The sequence below is a fragment of the Macrobrachium rosenbergii genome, chromosome 4, assembly GCF_040412425.1.
Source record: "Macrobrachium rosenbergii isolate ZJJX-2024 chromosome 4, ASM4041242v1, whole genome shotgun sequence".
Lineage (NCBI taxonomy): Eukaryota > Metazoa > Arthropoda > Malacostraca > Decapoda > Palaemonidae > Macrobrachium > Macrobrachium rosenbergii.
In genome coordinates, this window is record NC_089744.1 from 14,310,001 (window position 1) to 14,335,000 (window position 25,000).

Genomic DNA, 25,000 nt, shown 5'->3' on the forward strand with positions numbered 1-25,000 from the left:
ATTGTTCAAGAAAAAGAAACGAAAGTTATTTGACTGTTTTCACATTGCTTACAAAGGGTAAGGTCCTGATAACGCCATTTGCCTTGCGACCCAAAAAATTTTTGTAATTCAGCCTCTCTTTTCCTTCCAGCGAAAATGGTAGAAGTTTCTACGGATAGGCTGCTTTTTTTTCCTTTTTTATAAAAGAGCTCCCTTCAAGATAACACAAAGTTTTTCTTAGCTCTTTTCCTCGTCAAGTTTACTTATGTAAATTCTTTACTTTGAATCCCCTTTGAGAGAGGAAATTCTTGTTTTGTAAAAGGGAGAATTTTCTTTTTTTATTTATGAAGATTAACGACCCATGTAACATCGCGGTACGCTAGAATTAATTCCTCATTCCCACCCCACTAATGAAGACGTTGGAAACGCAACCAAAAAGAAGTAGGGTCGTGACACTTTAATTGTGTAATGAACGCAGCTAACGAAGGCAGAGACGGCGGAGTCTTTGTTATCTTGTGGTATGAATTACCCTCAACCCTTTCTGGCTCCCTAAGAGCATCCGTCCGTGAATATAAGCAAACTTTGTCTACTTTTCGTTTAATCACGAAGTTCATTTTTTCTCAGCGGGCTCCATAACCATATCAATATCAATATATTTCCCTATGGATGATAAGGGAGGACATATCTCATACAAATAGGGTGCGAAAGAGTGGAAGAAACGAGAGAGAAAGGCGCGAAAGAACCGGGAATTGTTCCTTTCCGTATCTCGGATGAGGCTTTTGTGCCTGGAGAGAGACAGAGAGTATCATCTGATTATTTTTTATCGCGCGTGTTGCTGTATTCCGAAATCTTCTTACTCCAGATCCTCTCGCTCTTATGATTATTCTCAGCATCCAGGAAAAGAAATGTTATTTGGAAGAGGCTGGTGGGTTTACTGAAAAATTTTTAGAATAAACTCGCTAATTGGATTTGCTCCCTCCAAGCCAAGAATTAGAAAAGCAGAAACATTTGTTTAAAAGATAAAGCGCAGTATTATCGTGACTTTAACATAGGCTGTGATGTAATGGAGTTATGATAAGACGAAAAAGAATTGCATCACTAATCCGACCATAACTTATCGCCAGGATAGAGAAGAAGGCTTTACGCTTTGGAAATGGAAATGGGGTAGGGATAAATCATAATAACCTCTACAAATGACACCCATACTTTTAGTTTTAAGCCAAGGCACAAGACACAGGGCCTGCCCACAGATATGGAAATGTCCCTACATGAATGAGGATGTGGGCCATGAATACGGATGATTGATCACACTGGAGGAATATTTGGCATCTTGCAAATACCTTTTTTCTTTTCATAACGGATAATGCTGTTCCAGACGACCTTGGGAAACTGTGACAAGGAAGACCATCATTCATGGGCTTGAGCTTCTTATGAACGTCAGAATATTCTAAAGATTCTAAGGTTTTCCAAAGAAAGATGCTCTAGCCATACAGCTAAGTCGATTTGCATTTCACCATCGAGGTTTTGGGAATAGAAATTGTTTCAAAAGGGGAAAAATACTCATTCTTCTGGGTGGCAACATCTTTTGTTAATTTCATTCTGCCATACTGCAGTATTTCCCTTCCGCGAGAATAAGCTTCATAGCAATGGATCAATAATTATAATTATTGATCCATTTTTACTTGATAATTATCAAGTAAAAAAAAAGACATGAACATTGGCTTCATTATCGTTAGGCTTTCTCAAAAAGAGAAGGAAAACAAAGACCTAAAAACCATCTCAAATTATGATTATTAGCACGTGTGTGCGATCAGATAGCAGGAGCGTAATCACTGGTCTGGATTGGCCATGGGCGATTATGATGATTTTGCCTTTGAGAAAAGATACCTGGACGCTCTACGCCTGGTGCAGACTCCAACAGTTCTTTCAGTTAATGATAACTTTCAATAGAATTAAGTTTACCAATAGTAATCTCGAACTTTTAAGCTAATTCCTCCATTGTGAACTTTGATTGATAAGCGACATCAGAAAAGTTTTCCGAATTATAATTTATTGCTTGGAACTGTTTAGTATTGCCACAGCCAATTATAAATCCTTACACAGCTGCGTATGTGTCCGGTTATTTAACATCCTCTCACTGTGTCTGTCTCTGTGCACACACGCACCCCCACACACACACGCACGCACACACACATATATATATATATATATATATATATATATATATATATACATATATATATATGTATATATGTGTGTGTATATATATATATATATATGTATATATATATATATGTATGTATGTATTTATGTATGTATGTATATACATATGTATATACATATATGTACTGTATGTTAAAATTATAGTAGTGATTGTTTTTATGTATACTATACAATAGTTCATTATTGAGCAATGGAAGGACTGTAGAAATTGCCAGGCTTTTGGTTTTGGTTGTAAGGATTTAAAAAATATGATTGTTAACACAGAAAAGTAATATGATAGCAAGCACGATGAACTTTTACACTGGTGAGTACTAGATTTACCTCAGTACTATGATTATTCAGTGACTGATCAGTGTTCATTAATATTATTAATATTGGTGATTACTAATGACTGTCGCTCTACATGTTTTCAAAATAATAAAAGTTTCCATTGCACCAAAGTGGAGCGGAAGCAAAAATGATTTCATTACAAAAATAATTCTTTAAATTCCAGAGTAACAAAGTTATCGCTGTTCGAAGTTTGCATAACTATTGATGCATTTTTAAGTGACTGTTTTCTTCCTCAGAGTTTTTATAACTATTTTTCTGTTCATTGTATAATAAGTATCCTTCAATAAACTATCATTTAAAACAAATTGCTTCCTAACGTGAAAAATAAAGTTATTGTTGTGAAAAAATATGAAAACTTTTTATCTATTTCTTTTTAAGATTTATTTTACCGTCCATTGATTTTTTTTATTTATTTTTGTTTCTTGTTGTATATGCATCCTTTAACCGTAGGAGTCGAAGCCCGGCTGTGAGCCAGCTGTTACCAGAGATAGGTTCTGGCCCAAGCCCAGGCTGGCTGCCGGCTCTCTAAAAAATTACCTGCGAACTATCATTTGCCAAAACATATTTCAAATAACAGGAAACGTGATTTGTATAGAAAGTTTCCCTTGAGAATAATAGACAGAAAAATAGCCACTAGCGATGTTGGTTGGCGTATAATAAAGGAAAACAGGCTAGAATCGTTAATTACTTCTGTTACTCAGAGGAGAGGATTATTTCCATAGACTGCTCCTGACATCCTGCCCAATATTCTATATATATATATATATATATATATATATATATATATATATATATATATATATATATATATATATATATATATATATATATATACCTTTGACTCTTACCTAGAAAATATTTATGGCGCACAGACAACGCACTTTATGTGACGATTATGAGAAACTTCATAGCGAATGTGTTATAGATTCACCAAAACTACTGTATTTTCTCCGTGTGAAAGGTATTAGATGCAATAATATTCATTAAAAAATTAATCTCCATGAAAAATTACCTGAAAAATCAACCGTATACAAACTTTGCAACAGAGTAATTAATCATTGTCATTTATGACAGCACTATACTTTATGAATCTTGACAAACACTATTAATATGATATTTTAAAATCAATATTATTTTTGTGTTTATTACCAGGTCACATGCTGAGAATGTCTAATTCGGATGTACCGGGGGCAAAGCGGAATGCAAAGGGGGTCCATGGATGGCCTTCAGAGGGTACGTAAGGTCATAGAAACATACTAATAAAGAAAGAAAAAATTAGTTTAATTTCTTGTACTTTCATTTCATTGGCAAATGTGTCCATCACTGCAGAAGATTTCTGTTGCCCTCCCTGCTGCACGTAACGACTGAGTTGAACGGGAAAGCAACAGTTTCAAGGCTGCGTCCACACTGGCGGCGATTCGCCAGGCGCAGGCAGCCCAAAGTGATAGAATTCACTTATTCTGGAGCCAGTGACGATTATAACCTGTTCGTTGCACTTTGGTGGAAAATTGTTGATGGTAATTCCTAGCAGCGGGCATACCAGCATATCTTCTGAATGTCTCGTTAAATTTTCCTATGATTTCAGTAAGATGAAATTGCATTATAAGTCAAGAAGTTTGATAATAACTTTGTATTTGTATAAATGTGAAAAATATAAAATTTTGCCTACTAAAACCTTGCTCTATCGTCAAATTCAAACAACTATATAACTCACTTTTTCCATCCATTCACTTTATATATTACTTTTGTGTCACTGAAAATAAACCGTTGTCGTTTTTACGGAAAGAGATGCGATTCCTGGAGTATAATGCATAAGCAAAAGATTAAAAGCAAACTCCGTATGCTAAAACTCTATTTGGCCCCACTGATTGTGGTGAATATAGGCCCATAATTGTCCAGCCGCTTGGTCGAGTACCTATACATACATACATACATACATAGTACGATGATGAATGCAGAAGCCCAATAGATGGATATCAAAGGCAGATGGAATGGCAAACGAACAATTAACATTGTTTATTATGTCCGACAGCGTTTCGCAATAACCCACTGCATTCCCAAGGCTACAGTGGCACAATATGTATTTTTTTTATAAAAAAAAAGAACGTTACTACATAAAATCCAATTATAAAAATACATTTTTAGAGAATATAAAAAAATTTATCTTTATAATTGGATTTTATGTAGAGACGTTCTTTTTGCTATCAAAAAAATATATATATTGTGTCACTGCAGTCTTGGAAATGCATAATAAAAGATGATAATTGTTCGGGGCCTTTCCATTTACCCTTGACGTCCATACATACGTACATACATACATACATACACACACACACACACACACACACACACACACACATATATATATATATATATATATATATATATATATATATATATATATATATATATATATATATATATATATATATATATATATATGTGTGTATGTATGTATGTATATATATATATGTATATGTATATATATATATATATATATATATATATATATATATATATATATATATATATATATATATGTGTATATATATATATATATATGTATAATATATATATATATATATATATATATATATATATATATATATATATATATATATATATATATATATATATATATATATATATATAGAGAGAGAGAGAGAGAGAGAGAGAGAGAGAGAGAGAGAGAGAGAGAGAGAGAGAGAGAGAGAGATATTTTCCATTTATATTTATTACCAAACGTTTAACAAATATCCTAGCATGGGCAACTTCTACTTGCATCCCGAATTGTGCATACTTATAAGAGAGAGAGAGAGAGAGAAAGGGCACATTACTATTGCCATAGTTTATTGTTTTCATATGAATAACAATATTTATTCATTTTTTGCAGCCCAACCTCATGCTGGAAATGTCAAAATATGAAATACGACGATCGTGTATATCCTTTGGTTTCATAATTATATCCTCGGACATGAACGAACACAAAGGTCAGTGTCTTCTGTGACAAGATCCTTGCCAATGGGAGCATGAAATAAAGAAAAAAAAGCTGATGGAGCACTTCAGATCTGTCTTTTCTGTCAATACAACGGATAGTGATCGCCCCTTTTTTTTGTGGTCTGCTAAGAAAGCTGGATTTAAGAAAACAAGGACTTGACCCAAACTTGGATTTGTTCCAACAAAAAAGCTGTATCCTGAATCATCCTATAAAGTTGCTAAACGCACTGCCAAGCAAAAGAAGCCACACATGATTCGAGAGAACTTAGTAAAGCTGTCTTGCTCTACTTCTTTCGATATAAACTTTAGCTTCATAGACTTTTTTTTCAAAATTGTTTCCTGTTTATTTAATAATAATTGCCGTTTACGACCCAGCACAAATAATAAGAAAGTTATTACATTTGAAAGTTTACAATATTTTGCAAAATTTTTTAAATTCATGACAAAACTGTTTTTAACCGATATGATAAATTTGCTATGCGTCCCACCTGAAGTTGGTTAAGTGCATCCTAAGCAGCTTTTGTTAAGCTTTTATATTTAAAATAACGAAGCTATTTTAAATAACGAATTTATTGCTGCTCAAAGTTCACAAGACTGAATGTGCTTTCCTCCACATTTTAAAAAAGTTTCTTTGCTTTCTTTTGCCGCTTTTGCGCCTCATACTCACCCTGTAAAAACAGATACACCATTTCATAAAAAAGATAACAGACTCCTATCAATTGTCGATATAGAGAAAATCTCCAGTCTTTTGTAAGAGACGCCAGGCAAAAAGGTCGTGGCTTCTCACGAGCGACAGTTCCTTCAGAGCCCCCACGCGTTCTTAAGAACGAAACTTGGTTTGGTTTCGTTTCAGAAAGAAAAAAAAAAAGTCCAGTAATTCTTCATTTTATAACGCAGTCCCAACATTTCCAAGGAGAAATAAACGCCGTATCATATCTTAAAGAACCCTTTTTTCAGGAACAAGTATACCGACTCATTATTTTTTTATAAAAGAACCCATCATGTCAAAAAACATAGATAAATAACAACAAAAGAAAATCCAACCCTTTTTATTATATAGGAAGCAACAGCCAAATAGTTATGAAACACAAACAAATAAGAAAATAAAAAGACTCTCAAACACTCCGGGTGATAAGAGACCTCACCATGTTTCCAAGAGAAGAACCCTAATCCAAAATGATGAAGAGGTCTCCCTCTGTTTTCCTGAGAAAGGCAACATGAAGAATCAGTCAGAACCGATCTTACTCTCAAAAGTAAAATGTACAGAATTTTGAGCAGATCTCTCCAAAAGACTTGTGGGTATATTGAACAGAAGATATTGGAAGTTTTAATAACAGAGATGATACGTCTTTCATCAAGTCTCAGAGGAAGACATCGCCCCATTAATTACCACATAAACGGAAATAGTTCAGTATTCTTCTGGATAAGTAGCTTAGTTCCATTAGGTCTGATGAAGGGTTGCAGTAAATGAACATCATTTCCTTAACTGAATATAAGTAATTCCTCTAACCTTTTCACTAAGAAGGAGAGCTCCCACATTCCTCTTAATGAAACATTATATCATTGAAAGAATCGTTATTATCTGAAAGAAAGATAAAAAAAAGCATTGTTTTTTTGATGGACAGTTCCATTATTATTTCTAAAAATCTAAACCTCAGTTATGATTTTCCTGAAATAAGAAGGCATTGCATCTTGCTTGGAAAGAAAAATAGAAATCTACTATATCTATAAATAAACACGAAGATACACGATTACCTAAATGCGTGGATGTCATCACTTCTTAGGAAAACGAAGAGACATTCCCACATGTTTTTAGAAGAGGACAGAACAAGAGCAAGTTTCTATCTCTGAGAGCAGAGGTTCTCATCAGCCATTAAAACAGAATTTTGTTCTTTTTCGAAAAGGAACCATTGTTTGGTAAATTTACAAAAATTCAAACTAAGGTTTTAATTGGTTAGAAATAAGGTGTTAGAAATAAAGTACAACGCTGCTAAATCTCTTGACAAAGGACTTAGTCACAATCTGTCGTAAAAGAAAAGATCCCTCTCCCTTTTCAAACCCAAAGGGGAGGCATGCAATAATTTCCCCGAGAAACGAAGCCTTATAACTCTTCAAAGAGAGGAAAAAGATTCTCTTCAGAATGGGAGAGCAAATCCAATATTTTACCAGGGAGGTGTATCCTACCTAATCCTGAAAGACTCGTATGTAGGCCAGTCATTTCCACGCCCCAGTTGAAATAAAAATAAAATGTTGTCGGAGAGACACCATGAACAATTTTGCTTATGTATGGAAATCTTCTTCAAGTAATCTTATCAGACTATCTCTCAAATTTGGCATATTTGATACCTTTACATTTATACCGAAATTAAAATATGAGCTTTAAATTGTCACTCGTACAAACGTACACAGCTGTACATACATATGTACCCTATATATATATATATATATATATATATATATATATATATATATATATATATATATATATATATATATATATATATATATATATATATATATATATATATATATATATATATATATATATATATATATATATATATATATATATATATATATAAGTAGACAACCACATGTGGTTGTCCACGTATACATTTGTCATGTGCAGTTTGTGACTTATTGCATATATATATATATATATATATATATATATATATATATATATATATATATATATATATATATATATATATATATATATATATATATATATAAATATATATATATCCCAATGAAGAACAAGTTAATGAGGAAACAAAGCAAAATATTAAAGTTATTTTAAAACACTAATTCCGAAAGTAAATCTTTATTGTTGTAATGTCTATACTTTGAATAAAGCGGACGTCAAACGTCTCCGTTCGTCGCCATTTGCGAAACTCTAAAACATCAAAATATATAAGCTTCGTGGGACATAAGATTAAATGAAATCATTATCGCTTTAGCAAGAGATATTAGACTGAAGAAAAAATTCCAACTCGATGTTTAAAGGATTATGCAAAAATAAACACGTTAAAAGCTGCTACCGGGTAAGTTGTGCTCAAAAGTGTCGGGGATTTGTCATGCAAAATGTTCAGGAAAATCTGTTTTTACTTAAACCTCCTGGTAATCTTTCGCTCAAAAAGCTCACTTAAGTTTTAAATATTTTAATGTCTTTTAATATGTGATACGGTATTAGCAATATTCTCGTTTCAATAACAGACACATACTCAGGCACTGAGCTCTCATGGATATGCAAATTCAATTTACTTATTAAAAACAAGATTAACGCAAAATATCTTGGAATAATGCATCTGAAGGAGAATCTTTCTGGCATCCAGAAGAATGAAATAAGAAGGGTTCTCTGTTGTTAATAACCTTGGCAATCTTCACTGCAGCTAGCCTCAGAGGAATTTAATTATTGTTATTTCGTTAGGATGATATTTGAAAATAGATCTTTAATAAAAAAAAAACTAAAGATAGAAGCGGTTCGGTTGACATGAAGGACATGGCATCTAAATGATTATTAGCCAAGTGGACATGGAACCAAAACCAAAAGATAAACACTTGCTTTAGCAGCGTCATAATATGACACATCGTTAATGAGAAAATAGATAATGGAAGATACCATTAAATAACAACGTTTACAGTAAAGATAATCTAAAGCAACTTCGCAACTATCATTCTGAGCATAAATGAAATGTATATTCGAGAAAGTCCCTGTAAAGCTTTTTCTTTGTTTTTTTTCTGTTTCTGTGTGTAATCCTCTTCCATTTGCGATCCGCTTGACTCTGGAGGAGTTATCAAATTAGGCTGGAACGGAAAATTGAATTGCTTCGCGAAAGGTTTGTATTTCGTGATGCTGATGGTTCCTCTGTGTGTGTGTGTGTGTGTGTGTGTGTGTGTGTGTGTGTATTTTTCCCAGTGAAGATTTCTACTCAGCTTGAATCTTGTAAAGGTTGTCGTTTCAGCTCGAATCCTGGAAATCCTTACTTTTCGAAACTGAAAGACTCTCTCTCTCTCTCTCTCTCTCTCTCTCTCTCTCTCTCTCTCTCTCTCTCTCTCTCTCTCAGAAAGATTTTTAGTCCTTATTGGGATCCCGAAGGCTTTTTTATCCGCCTGCTCTTCAAAGCGCCGTCGTGGTAACGATGGATACGACTCACTCCAATAACGACTTTCGTAATCACTAAATTGAAGGCTTCGGTTATGCTTCTCGTCTCCCCCCCCCCACCCCCGGGGCGGTAGATTTCTCGTCGATAATGAACCCCGACATTATTTCATGAGCTCGGTGCGGGCTGCTATCTCGGTAGATGCTTCGTAATGCAGGCTATCTTTGTGCGGGAAAAGATAGACGGTGGTTCTAATGCTAGCTTATGCTGCCCTTTCTCGCCAGTAATCATTATTTTCGCCTTTTCCCCCTCTATTTTTTGCAGGCTGGATAGAGCTTTCGTAATGCATGCAATTTTTTTTTTTTCCAGAAAAAGATATACGGTTGTTCTAATGCTATCATGTTCTTCCCTTACTTTCCAATAATCATTAGTTTTTCACTTTTTTATCTTTTTTTTTTGCGGTATGGATCGGTCTTTCGTAATACGCAATGCGTTTGCATAAAAGAATTTGTACGGAATTTCTAATGCTAGTTTGCCCTTAACCTCTCTTGACAAGAATCAGCAATTTATCGTTTGCTTTTATTTTTTTTAGTTTTTACATGCGGCAGATGCTGCATAATGCATGTTATTTGCATACGGTGATATTACACGATAATTCTAACGTTTTATTTCCTTTTTTTTTGGTCACTTATCCTCTCTCTCTCTCTCTCTCTCTCTCTCTCTCTCTCTCTCTCTCTCTCTCTCTCTGAATATCGTTTTCTAGTAGAATTGCTGAATGCAGAATTTATAAAAAAATTACATTTTATAACCAACAAATGCTTGCAGAACATAACCTAGGGTGTGACTGACTTCACAATATACAGTCCGAAAGAGTCTACTTCAACAAAATAAGCTCATGGGCCATGATTATAGTTCTACAGTTCATCGCGTTTTAGCGCTTAATTCATAGTGACCTCATCCAAAACTCAGTAACTGGATTCTTTTTTATGAGTGAGTTAATGGGCGAAGCAATGAACAAATAAACTCATAATTTTTTTCTTTACTTAAACTTATTTGAGGTCATGTAATGCAGTTAGTGGCCCCTTCAGTCCATAATGTTCACAATGACAATTATGGTAATGACAAAAATGCTGAAAGTAATCAGCAAAATTAATTAAAGTTAGACTTCTTTTGCAGTACGACGTCCAGGGAAGCTTTTCATCAAGGAAAAACAACAAGACAAAACCCACAAAATATGAAGAAAAAACCTAATGGCATGTATTTACCTACCTGGTCGTTCATCAAGGACTTCGTGAGAGGGGAGGGGTTCCTTTTGCTTTACATTACTCCACTGCCGAAACCCCAATTCAACTGCATTTAATTAATAAATCAATCCCGCAAAACATGAACCGGCGTTTGTAGCTAGAAGGCTTTACAACGCGCCACAGTCTCCTATCCTGGACTGATGAATCTGAGATATATATACTGGTTGGCTCGCGGCTTGTTCCAATAATTCGTAGAGCGTGTGGAGTCTAGAAACGTCCATTAAACTTGTGTTGGCCCGATATCAAAGTTTATTTTACATATTATGGTCATATCTCTTGTTGCTCGATGCCGTTCACTTATAAACGAACAAATAAAAATATATCTCAACAAAGAATCATTTTGAATTGCGCTACACAATTTTTCGTGTATACAAAACGTTCATGGAGGGTTTACTAATCGTTGAAGGATAAACTGGCCTCGCCTTGGCAATATTCTCAGCAATAGAGAGAGAGAGAGAGAGAGAGAGAGAGAGAGAGAGAGAGAGAGAGAGAGAGAACAGTAGTCAGTCTATGTTTGTACCAATATAGGGTATTATTTATGTGGTGGATTTAAATTTTTCCCCAGTTATTATTACGAATTTATTCCAAAAAGGAAAATGGTATGAAACAACTATAAATCGAGTTATTGTTACTTGAGTTTTTAAACCGTTTTCGTCATAGTGAAAATGTTAGTAAAAATTCGTTAATGAAAAGAGATATAATTTTATATCAGAAAAAAAGGGGTCTATCAAATTGGGCTCGGAAAACCTAGTAGAAAGATTGTCTTGGCAGAGGTCGTTTGAGCACTGCGCAAAACTGAGATGTCTGAATTTAGAATATATATATATATATATATATATATATATATATATATATATATATATATATATATATATATATATATATATATATATATATATATATATATATATATATATATATATATATATATATATATATATATATATATATATATATATATATATATATATATATATATATATATATATATATATATATATATATATATATATATATATATATATATATATATATATATATATATATATATATATATATATATATATATATATATATATATATATATATATATATACATATATATATATATATATATATACATATATATATATATATATATATATATATATATATATAGATATATATATAGATAGATAGATAGATAGATAGATAGATAGATAGACAGATATTGCAGTTCATTTGCTCTTTCTAAAGGAAGCAGACACCAACCAGTCATACGCTTATAATCTTTCATTTAGTTTTATGAGAGTTATAAGCGGGTTATGTGAAAGCACACAAGAGATTAGAATAAAATGAAACTTGACAACTGATGAAAAATGGAAATAGAATGTGAAAAATATAAAAATAAAAATAAAAAATAAGAAAATTGGTTGACAGGCTTCACTTCTAAGCTTTCAAGCCTCGGAATCCTACGTAAAGGAATCCTACCTAAACCAACTTATGAATTCCCTAAACCTCATCACCTTCCCTCTTTTCCGAGGAGCATTTCTTATGTCTTTTCTATCCTTCTTTTTTTTTAGGCTTGTTGTCTGCAATGGCACTATTTTAGCTTTCCTAGCGACGTTTCAAAAGGTTATGCTCTGAGTCTGTCGCCTCCAGTATTCGTCCACAATGGCACTATTTTAGCTTTCCTATCGACGTTTCAAAAGGTTATGCTTGGAGTCTGTCGCCTCCAGTATTCGTCCACAATGACACTATTTTAGCTTTCCTGTCGACGTTTCAAAAGGTTATGCTTGAAGTCTGTCGCTTCCAGTATTCGTCCACAATGGCACTATTTTAGCTTTCCTGTCGACGTTTCAAAAGGTTATGCTTGGAGTCTGTAGCCTACAGTATACGTCCACAATGGCACTATTTTAGCTTTCCTAGTCGACGTTTCAAAAGGTTATATGTCTTGGAGTCTACGTCGCACTATTTTAGCTTTCCTACGAGTATTGAGTCGTCCACAATGGCATGGCATTTTAGCTTTTCCTAGCGACGTCGCCTACAGTTTCCACAATGGTTATTTTGCTAGCGACGTTTCAAAAGGTTATGCTCGGAGAGTCTGGCACTATTTTAGCTTTCTGTCGACGTTTCAAAAGGTTTCCAGTATTACGTCCACAATGGCACTATTTTAGCTTTCCTATCGACGTTTCAAAGGTTATGCTTGGAGTCTGTAGCCTCCAGTATTCGTCCACAATGGCACTATTTTAGCTTTCCTATCGACGTTTCAAAAAGGTTATGCTTGAGTCTGTCGCCCCAGTATTCGTCCACAATGACACTATTTTAGCTTTCCTGTCGACGTTTCAAAAGGTTATGCTTCGGAGTCTGTCGCCTACAGTATTCGTCCACAATGGCACTATTTTAGCTTTCCTATCGACGTTTCAAAAGGTTATGCTTGGAGTCTGTCGCCTACAGTATTCGTCCACAATGGCACTATTTTAGCTTTCCTAGCGACGTTTCAAAAGGTTATGCTTGGAGTCTGTCGCCTACAGTATACGTCCACAATGGCACTATTTTAGCTTTCTAGCGACGTTTCAAAAGGTTATGGAGTCTGTCCGTCCACAATGGCACTATTTTAGCTTTCTATCGACGTTTCAAAAGGTTATTGGAGTCTGTCGCTTCCAGTATTCGTCCACAATGGCACTATTTTAGCTTTCCTGTCGACGTTTCAAAGGTTATGCTTGGAGTCTGTAGCCTACAGTATACGTCCACAATGGCACTATTTTAGCTTTCCTAGCGACGCGTTTCAAAAGGTTATGCTTGGAGTCTGTCGCCTCCAGTATTCGTCCACAGTGACACTATTTTTTTAGCTTTCCTAGTCAGTATTCGTCCACAATGACACGTTTCAAAAGGTTATGCTTGGAGTCTGTCGCCTACAGTATTCGTCCACAGTGACACTATTTTAGCTTTCCTAGCGACGTTTCAAAAGGTTATGCTTGGAGTCTGTCGCACTATTTTAGCTTTCCAGTATTCGTCCACAATGTCCACAACACTATTTTAGCTTTCTAGCGACGTTTCAAAAGGTTATGCTTGAGTCTGTCGAAGTGGTTATTTTAGCTTTCCTAGCGACGTTTCAAAGGTTATGCTTGGAGTCTGTCTATTTTAGCTAGCGACGTTTCAGTTATTCGTCCACAGTGGCACTATTTTAGCTTTCCTATCGACGTTTCAAAAGGTTATGCTTGAGTCTGACACTATTTTAGCTTTCTAGCGACGTTTCAGTATTCTCCAGTATCGTCCACAATGGCACTATTTTAGCTTTCCTATCGACGTTTCAAAGGTTATGCTTGGAGTCTGTCGCCTACAGTATTCGTCCACAGTGACACTATTTTAGCTTTCCTATCGACGTTTCAAAAAGGTTATGCTTGAGTCTGTCGCCTACAGTATTCGTCCACAGTGACACAGTATTCGTCCACAATGGTCACTATTTTAGCTTTCCTATCGACGTTTCAAAAAAAGGTTATGTCTTGCTTTCTCCAGAGTCTGTCGTCTGTCGACTACAGTATTCGTCCACAATGGCACTATTTTAGCTTTCCTGTCGACGTTTCAAAAGGTTATGCTTGGAGTCTGTCGCCTACAGTATTCGTCCACAATGGCACTATTTTAGCTTTCCTATCGACGTTTCAAAAGGTTATGCTTGGAGTCTGTCAACTCCAGTATTCGTCCACAATGGCACTATTTTATTTTAGCTTTCGGAGTCTATCGCCTCCAGTATTTCCACAATGGCAAAGGTTATGCGTTTGGAGTCTGTCGCCTCCAGTATTCGTCCACAATGGCACTATTTTAGCTTTCCTATCGACGTTTCAAAAGGTTATGCTTGGAGTCTGTCGCCTCCAGTATTCGTCCACAATGACACTATTTTAGCTTTCCTACGTTTCGACGTTTCAAAAGGTTATGCTTGAGTCTGTCGCACCTCCAGTATTCGTCCACAATGGCACTATTTTAGCTTTCCTATCGACGTTTCAAAAGGTTATGCTTGGAGTCTGTCGCCTACAGTATTCGTCCACAATGGCACTATTTTAGCTTTCCTATCGACGTTTCAAAAGGTTATGCTTGGAGTCTGTCGCCTACAGTATTCGTCCACAATGGCACTATTTTAGCTTTCCTATCGACGTTTCAAAGGTTATGCTTGAGTCTGTCGCCTCCAGTATACGTCCACAATGGCACTATTTTTTAGCTTTCCTGTCGACGCGTTTCAAAAGGTTATGCTTGGAGTCTGTCGCCTCCAGTATTCGTCCACAATGACACTATTTTAGCTTTCCTATCGACGTTTCAAAAGGTTATGCTTGGAGTCTGTCGCCTACAGTATTCGTCCACAATGGCACTATTTTAGCTTTCCTATCGACGTTTCAAAAGGTTATGCTTGGAGTCTGTCGCCTCCAGTATTCGTCCACAATGGCATTTTATTTTGTCGAAGTTTCAAAGCTTTCTTGGAGTCGACGTTTCACTATTTTAAAGGTTATGTTTGAGTCTGTCGCCTCCAGTATTCGTCCACAATGACACTATTTTAGCTTTCCTATCGACGTTTCAAAAGGTTATGCTTGGAGTCTGTCGCCTACAGTATTCGTCATGCACAGTATTCGTCCACAATGGCACTATTTTAGTTTTCCTCCTGTCGACGTTTCAAAAGGTTATGCTTGGAGTCTGTCGCCCAGTATTCGTCCACAGTGACACTATTTTAGCTTTCCTAGCGACGTTTCAAAAGGTTATGCTTGGAGTCTGTAGCCTCCAGTATACGTCCACAATGGCACTATTTTAGCTTTCCTATCGACGTTTCAAAAGGTTATGCTTGGAGTCTGTCGCCTACAGTATTCGTCCACAATGACACTATTTTAGCTTACCTAGCGACGTTTCAAAAGGTTATGCTCGGAGTCTGTCGCCTACAATATTCGTCCACAATGGCACTATTTTAGCTTTCCTGTCGACGTTTCAAAGGTTATGTTTGGGGTCTGTTGCCTCCAGTATTCGTCCACAATGGCACTATTTTAGCTTACCCATCGACATTTCAAAAGGTTATGCTCGAGTCTGTCGCCCCAGTATTCGTCCACAGTGACACTATTTTAGCTTTCCTCTCGACGTTTCAAAAGGTTATGCTTGGAGTCTGTTGCCTCCAGTATTCGTCCACAATGGCACTATTTTAGCTTACCTATCGACGTTTCAAAGGTTATGCTTGGGGGTCTATCACCTCCAGTATTCGTCCACAATGGCACTATTTTAGCTTTCCTCTCGACATTTCAAAAGGTTATGCTCGGAGTCTGTCGACTCCAGTATTCGTCCACAATGGCACTATTTTAGCTTTCCTGTCGACGTTTCAAAAGGTTATGCTTGGAGTCTATCGCCTCCAGTATTCGTCCACAATGGCACTATTTTAGTTTTCCTGTCGACGTTTCAAAAGGTTATGCTTGGAGTCTGTCGACACCAGTATTCGTCCACAATGGCACTATTTTAGCTTTCCTGTCGACGTTTCAAAAGGTTATGCTTGGAGTCTGTTGCCTACAGTATTCGTCCACAATGGCACTATTTTAGCTTTCCCGTCGACGTTTCAAAAGGTTATGCTTGGAGTCTATCGCCTCCAGTATTCGTCCACAATGGCACTATTTTAGCTTTCCTGTCGACGTTTCAAAAGGTTATGCTTGGAGTCTGTTGCCTACAGTATTCGTCCACAATGGCACTATTTTAGCTTTCCGTCGACGTTTCAAAAGGTTATGCTTAGAGTCTGTCGCCTCCAGTATTCGTCCACAATGGCACTATTTTAGCTTTCCTGTCGACGTTTCAAAAGGTTATGCTTGGAGTCTGTCGCCTACAGTATTCGTCCACAATGGCACTATTTTAGCTTTCCTGTCGACGTTTCAAAAGGTTATGCTCGGAGTCTATCGCCTCCAGTATTAGTCCACAATGGCACTATTTTAGCTTTCCTGTCGACGTTTCAAAAGGTTATGCTCGGAGTCTGTCGACTCCAGTATTCGTCCACAATGGCACTATTTTAGCTTTCCTGTCGACGTTTCAAAAGGTTATGCTCGGAGTCTGTCGCCTCCAGTATTAGTCCACAATGGCACTATTTTAGCTTTCCTGCCGACGTTTCAAAAGGTTATGCTTGGAGTCTGTCGCCTACAGTATTCGTCCGCAATGGCACTATTTTAGCTTTCCTGTCGACGTTTCAAAAGGTTATGCTTGGAGTCTATCGCCTCCAGCATTCGTCCACAATGGCACTATTTTAGCTTTCCTGTCGACGTTTCAAAAGGTTATGCTTGGAGTCTATCGCCTCCAGTATTCGTCCACAATGGCACTATTTTAGCTTTCCTGTCGACGTTTCAAAGGTTATGCTTGGAGTCTGTCGCCTCCAGCATTAGTCCACAATGGCACTATTTTAGCTTTCCTGTCGACGTTTCAAAGGTTACGCTTGGAGTCTATCGCCTCCAGCATTCGTCCACAATGGCACTATTTTAGCTTTCCTGTCGACGTTTCAAAAGGTTATGCTCGGAGTCTGTCGCCTCCAGCATTCGTCCACAATGGCACTATTTTAGCTTTCCTATCAAGGCTTCAAAAGGTTATGCTCGGAGTCTGTCGCCTCCAGTATTCGTCCACAATGGCACTATTTTAGCTTTCCTATCAAGGCTTCAAAAGGTTATGCTCAGAGTCTGTCGCCTCCAGTATTCGTCCACAATGACACTATTTTAGCTTTCCTGTCGACGTTTCAAAAGGTTATGCTTGGAGTCTATCGCCTCCAGCATTCATCCACAATGGCACTATTTTAGCTTTCCTAGTGACGTTTCAAAAGGTTATGCTTGGAGTCTGTCGCCTACAGTATTCGTCCACAATGGCACTATTTTAGCTTTCCTGTCGACGTTTCAAAAGGTTATGCTCGGAGTCTGTCGCCTACAGTATTCGTCCACAATGGCACTATTTTAGCTTTCCTATCGACGTTTCAAAAGGTTATGCTTGGATTCTGTCGCCTTCATTATTCTTCCACAATAACACTATTTTAGCTTACCTGTCGACGTTTCAAAAGGTTATGCTTGGAGTCTGTCGACTAGACTCCCATCGACGTCGACTCCAGTATTAGTCCACAATGGCACTATTTTAGCTTTCCTGTCGACGTTTCAAAAAGGTTATGCTTGGAGTCTGTCGACTCCAGTATTCGTCCACAATGGCACTATTTTAGCTTTCCTGTCGACGTTTCAAAGGTTATGCTTGGAGTCTGTCGACTCCAGTATTCGTCCACAATGGCACTATTTTAGCTTTCCTGTCGACGTTTCAAAAGGTTATGCTTGGAGTCTGTCGCCTACAGTATTAGTCCACAATGGCACTATTTTAGCTTTCCTGTCGACGTTTCAAAAGGTTATGCTTGGAGTCTGTCGACTCCAGTATTCGTCCACAATGGCACTATTTTAGTTTTCCTGTCGACGTTTCAAAAGGTTATGCTCGAAGTCTATCGCCTCCAGTATTCGTCCACAATGGCACTATTTTAGTTTTCCTGTCGACGTTTCAAAAGGTTATGCTATGGAGTCTATCGACCTCCAGCATTCGTCCACAATGGCACTATTTTAGCTTTCCTGTCGACGTTTCAAAAGTTTATGCTCGGAGCCTGTCGACTCCAGTGTTCGTCCACAATGGCACTATTTTAGCTTTCCTCTCGACGTTTCAAAAGGTTATGCTTGGAGTCTGTCGACTCCAGTATTCGTCCACAATGGCACTATTTTAGTTTTCCTGTCGACGTTTCAAAAGGTTATGCTCGGAGTCTATCGCCTCCAGCATTCGTCCACAATGGCACTATTTTAGCTTTCCTATCGACGTTTCAAAAGGTTATGCTTGGAGTCTGTCGACTCCAGTGTTCGTCCACAATGGCACTATTTTAGGTTTCCTGTCGACGTTTCAAAAGGTTATGCTTGGAGTCTGTCGCCTCCAGTATTCGTCCACAATGGCACTATTTTAGCTTTCCTGTCGACGTTTCAAAAGGTTATGCTTGGAGTCTGTCGCCTCCAGTATTCGTCCACAATGGCACTATTTTAGCTTTCCTGTCGACGTTTCAAAAGGTTATGCTTGAGTCTTGGAGTCTGTCGACTCCAGTATTCGTCCACAATGGCACTATTTTAGCTTTCCTGTCGACGTTTCAAAGGTTATGCTCGGAGTCTGTCGCCTCCAGTATTCGTCCACAATGGCACTATTTTAGCTTTCCTGTCGACGTTTCAAAAGGTTATGTATGCTCGGAGTCTGTTGCCGACAGTATTCGTCCACAATGGCACTATTTTAGCTTTTTTACTCTGTAAAATTGTGAAATGGCACTATTTTGATGAAATTTCTTTTCCATTATTAGTCCACAATGGCACTAGATTTAAAAGCTTAACAATCGATAGCTGCTTAAAAGGTATTTATGTTCTTCTATCGTATCCAGCATTCGTCCACAATGGCACTATTTTAGCTTTCCTGTCGACGTTTCAAAAACATGCTCGAGTCTATCGCCTACAGTATTCGTCCACATATGGCACTGATTTTAGCTTTATAGCGACGTTTAAATGCTTAACACACATTTCCTGTCGACGTTTTCATATATCCAGTATTATATATCCACAATGGCATATTTTAGCTTTCCTATCGAGGCTTCAATAGGTTATATATATAGTATATATATATATATATATATCGACCAGTATTCGTCCACAATGACACATTTTAGCTTTCCTGTCGACGTTTCGAAAATGAATGCTTCTGAGAAAATTCGCCACCAGCATTTGTCTACTTTTTTTTAGCACAGTCTCTCGACATATGAATAATAAAATACTCTGAAAATAGTTTGGGATTGAAGTATTCCACAATTCACTTCTATTTTAGAAATAACCTCTGACTTTTCAAAATTTGGTTAGTTACGTTTCAGAGTTGCCCCAGTAAAGTCCACAATGGCAAAATTTTAGTTTTCCTGTCGAAAACTGTTAGCTTGGAGTCTGTCGACTCCAGTAGTCCACAATGGCACTATTTTAGTTTTCCTGTCGAGAAAGGTTATGCTCGGAGTCTTTCCAATGATTGTCCACAATAGCACTATTTTAGCTTTCCACTCGACGTTTCACAGTTTACTTGGAGTCTGTCAACTCCAGTACGTCCACAATGGCACTATTTTAGCTTTCCTATCGACTTTTCAAAGGTTATATCCAGTATTCGTATATATATATATTTTATCTGTAAAATTGTGAAATGGCTTATGAAAATTTTCATTTTTAGACTCCACAATGGCGATTAGACAAAAACAATGATAGAGCTGCTGTAAAAGGTATTTATGTTATATTTATATTTTCAGAAATCATCAACACACAATCACGTGTGGAACAGAAATAAATTCTCTGACTCACACACAAATCAAACCCAGGTCGCACAGGTGGACAAGGACACATATCCACATGAAAACAGTCTATAAATATTTAACCTGCACACTAACACACACACACTGAATTACTGGGCAATATAACTATATTGCATACCATATTATATATCCCATATATCCGTGATCAGCAATGACCCAATAGACAATATTTCATTCGATATTATCCCTTCTGAGTGAATAAGATAGAAATCATCAATTTTACACAATCACGTGTATAATATAAATATATTTAGCTTTCTCTGGATTATATATTTCGGGATCAACCCATTTCAGGTGGAAAGGGGCGTTATCTGTTCATACTCAACTGCTATTTTTGGTAAAAAAAATGAATCCACTTGAAGAAAAGATAGAGTTGGAAATATTGACTATGCCCTTGCTTTTTTACAGACCTGGGTTCGATCCGACAATATATATATATGAATTTATAAAATATATGAAAATAGTTTATATATATATAGAAAATATTATATATATATATATACGGTATATAAATAATATATATAAATTTTATATATATATATATATATAGTATGCCTATAAATGAAATGTCATTTCCTTATTATGAAAACTCAACACACAAATAAACAGTCTATAAAAAACAATTCCCAGAGAAACTTGAAAATATTTGTAATCAGAAACAAGTGCCTAGAGAAATATACACACACACACACACACACACACACACATCAATATTTATATATATATATATATATATATATATATATATATATATATATATATATATATAAATATATATATACACATAGACACACATATATATACACACATATATATATATATATATATATATATATATATATATATATATATATATATATATATATATACATAAAACGCAGGACAATAGGGTCGGATGAGGCCTGGAATTGAGATGATGGTCTGAATTCGCTGTGAATTCTCAGTGACAGGAAGAATCTGCGCGATGGTATTTTTTTTACAGCTGAAACGCGCAATTGGTTCCCAAGCAGAAGAAACAGGGGTTTTGCTTTACCCGGTCTTGGAGATGAGTTAACCAGGTCAGCCCCGGACGATATACGAGAAAAGAAAGAGAATGAGTCATTTCCTAGTTTTAAAATCATCATCCAGTAGGTATTATTGACAGTGACAGGTGGGAAAACTTTTGTATATTAACTCAGTGAAGCAAGGAAACTATATACGGGGCCTGGCACTAAAAGAGCCAGTAGAAGTATAGTAAGCTTAATCTCCCAGCAGCGCTGAAAGCAACGATTCTGTGTAACAAATGCTTAATCTAACTTACGTTTCTGCTTAACAAGAATTAGCGTTTCATGCTCTTATTTGATATAGATACCCGTCACCTGGTTACCCTTTTGGTTAAGGATTTTGATGTCTTCGGTAATACAACAATATCGTTTTCCTTGGAGAATGTAGTTCGCTCCATTGCTCAGAATGTATGACGTGAGACGTGAATCTCATATGCCATTTAAGCTTGATATCCACAAAGTGCATTTGTGTTACTTGCTTACTGTATAGCAATATCATAAACAACAACACACATAAGCAAAATCAACCCGTCAATTTATATATTCCATTAGCTAAGTTTGCTTATTATTAACTACTTCACCATTAATTAAAATCGAATAAAAACATATGGGAGAAAAAATGGACGAATAAAAATTATGGTTAATTTTGTTTACCCCTCCATTAGCTAAGTTTGCTCATTATTAACTGCTTTACCATTAATTAAAAACGAATAAAAACGTGTGAGAAAAAATGGACGAATAAAAATTATATTCAATTTTGTTTACCCCTCTTTCAGAAGGTAAGTTTTGAAATTTTCCTGCTGGACAAGATAGATGACAAAGACAATAAAACATCCGAAAATCGTTGAAGAGACACCCACCTACAAATAACAAGAAAACAGTGAGAAGGATGGATGCATAAACAGCTGAATGATATTCAGAAAACAGAGCCTATCTCATTGTAATTCGTGTTTACCCACAGTAATGCTGGCGGGGCATAAGTACAACCTGATTTCTCCAGAGCATGTGACAAAGACATTATTTCCAAGAACGATATCACAAAGCCTTTGAGCTTCTTCCATGTAAATCTTTGTCCCTTGAAACTTAACTCTCAGAGATCCAGTAACCCATTTCTGCCCATTTCTCCTGTCCTCTCCTGAGGCAACTCTCCTATTATTGTCGACAGCCAGACAGACAGACAACCATTAAAGTAAACAACCTTAATAACGTGTCTTTTTGTGCGATAGAGGGCCTGTCATTCATAATATTTGTGTGACCGTATTGCCTTAAGGGAACATCATTACGCTCTCTCTCTCTCTCTCTCTCTCTCTCTCTCTCTCTCTCTCTCTCTCTCTCTCTCTCATACACGCACGATTTGTACCTGCCGACCAGCTAACTTTCTGATCTTGTACTTTTAAACGAATATTTCATTTGATGGACTCAATTTATTGAAGCACAACATGTTAATATACATTACTTAATCCCTCAATAATTGGACGGTAGGATTTGATAACAATCTTTTAATCAAATTTTGAAAATAGATAAAGAGAAAAATTGGAGGTGAAAGAGAAAGAGAGTGAAAGTCTTCTATGTTAGATAAATTTTTCAAAATATCACGAGACAAACTGGATGGGGAAGAGAGATAGTTTTGATAAAGAAGGCTGTAGAAAATTCGGGAAACTGAGGCAAAAGACTTAAAAAAAAAAAAAGATTTAAATAGAATAAGATAAAGAGATGGGAAAAGGTGGTGATTCAGATTAAAAGTTTACGTCATGAAGACAATTAGAAATTGGTTTTATCATTTTTGCAGTGTACGTAATCGAGAACTATGACTGATGAATATTAACTGAGCCATAAACAAATGAAATAGTTATGAGATTATTCGGTCACTATAGTTAAATTTTAGCAAAGATTAAGCTATCGGCTCAGAGGTTTTGAATCCACTCTTCTTTCTTTTATGATGGACTGGGATGTCTTTTCTCCCATTTGGTAAGAATACCTCTCTCTCTCTCTCTCTCTCTCTCTCTCTCTCTCTCTCTCTCTCTCTCTCTCTCTCTACCAAAGCTTTGTCCTCTCGAGGAGATGAAGGATTTTACTATGTGGAGGAAAGGAGATCTGCTTCATCGTTGGTCCCTGCACGTAACACTAAAATATTACTGTCGTTATATTATTCCCTCTAGCTTACTGAATATGAAAGACGGGTCTAAGAACAAACAACTTATTTTAGTATTGAACAAATACCCATAACGAAACGTTTTTACCCTAACTGAAATAAATTGGAAAGCCTAATTTAATCGCTATTGGCCACCAGTCAAAGCGAGAATAAACATGAGACCAAGGTCTAAGTATAAGACCAACTCATAAATAACCTCATTCTCCGAGGAAAAAGACTCGGTATAAATAACGCGAACACATCAACAAAATGCCTTTGAGCGAATCGCTTCTGAAAACTGAAAGTTGACTAAACAGACAAACTCACTCAAATCAGCAGAGATGACCATGAGACACGACTCGAACCGTCGTCGTCTTTGAAGTCAAACAGGCCGCTCTCGGGACGCAATCTCTTTCACAATGGATTCGCTCTCGCAAGAAGTATAAATATTGCTTACCGGGAACAGCAGAGGTTATGCAAAAGCACCGGATCAGAGAGATGATTGCATGCTACATTCCCCACGGCCCTTCGGGGCCAAGATCGAGATCCACGTCGTACGTGAGCCGAGTGAAAAGTCGAAGAGGAATTCGAAAGAGGGTCCTCTCTTCCACCTCAGGACTTGCCTTCTCTTGCGTCGCTCCTAAACTGTGCTTGAGTTTAATAGCTTCATTCTTGAAGGTTCAAAGTTTCCTTTCTACCGTAAACAGGCATATATATATATATATATATATATATATATATATATATATATATATATATATATATATATATATATATATATATGAATTTTATTATCACATCACCGTGATTCATATACAAGCATTAAGCTACAAACGTCCTTTAATATCCAAATCGCTCTACCTCGAAAATAATATATTTTCATATATGTTACCCGAAGGGAAATTTTTTAGTTGATAATAGGTTCGTCGTCTCGTGGGCTCGAACCACGGAAGACGAGAACTCAGGACTACAGTGACGCGCATTTAACCACACGGCAGTGTAGACGACGAACATATTAGCAACTAAAAAATTCCCCTTCGGCTAACGTATATGAAAATATATTATTTCGGAGGTAGAGAGAATTGATATTAAAGGACATTTATAGTTTAATGCTTATATATATATATATATATATATATATATATATATATATATATATATATATATATATATATATATATATATATATATATATATATATATATATATATATATATGTATGTATGTATGTATGTATGTATGTATATATACTGTATATGTATGTATATATACTAGCTGACCAACCCGGCGCTGCCTGAAAAAAATCTGAATAACAACCTAGGGCAGGCCCGTTAAAGCCCTGAATAACAGTCTACAGGGAGTGGGAGGGCAGAGGGTAGGGGGAGGAAAAAAGGTAGAAGGAGGGGGAAAAGGGAAAGAAGTGAGAAGATAGAGGAGGAGGGTGAATGGGAGGAGGGAAGAGGGAGGGGAAGGGAGGAGGAATGGATAGGGGTAGGGGAGGTGGGAAGGGAGGGAAA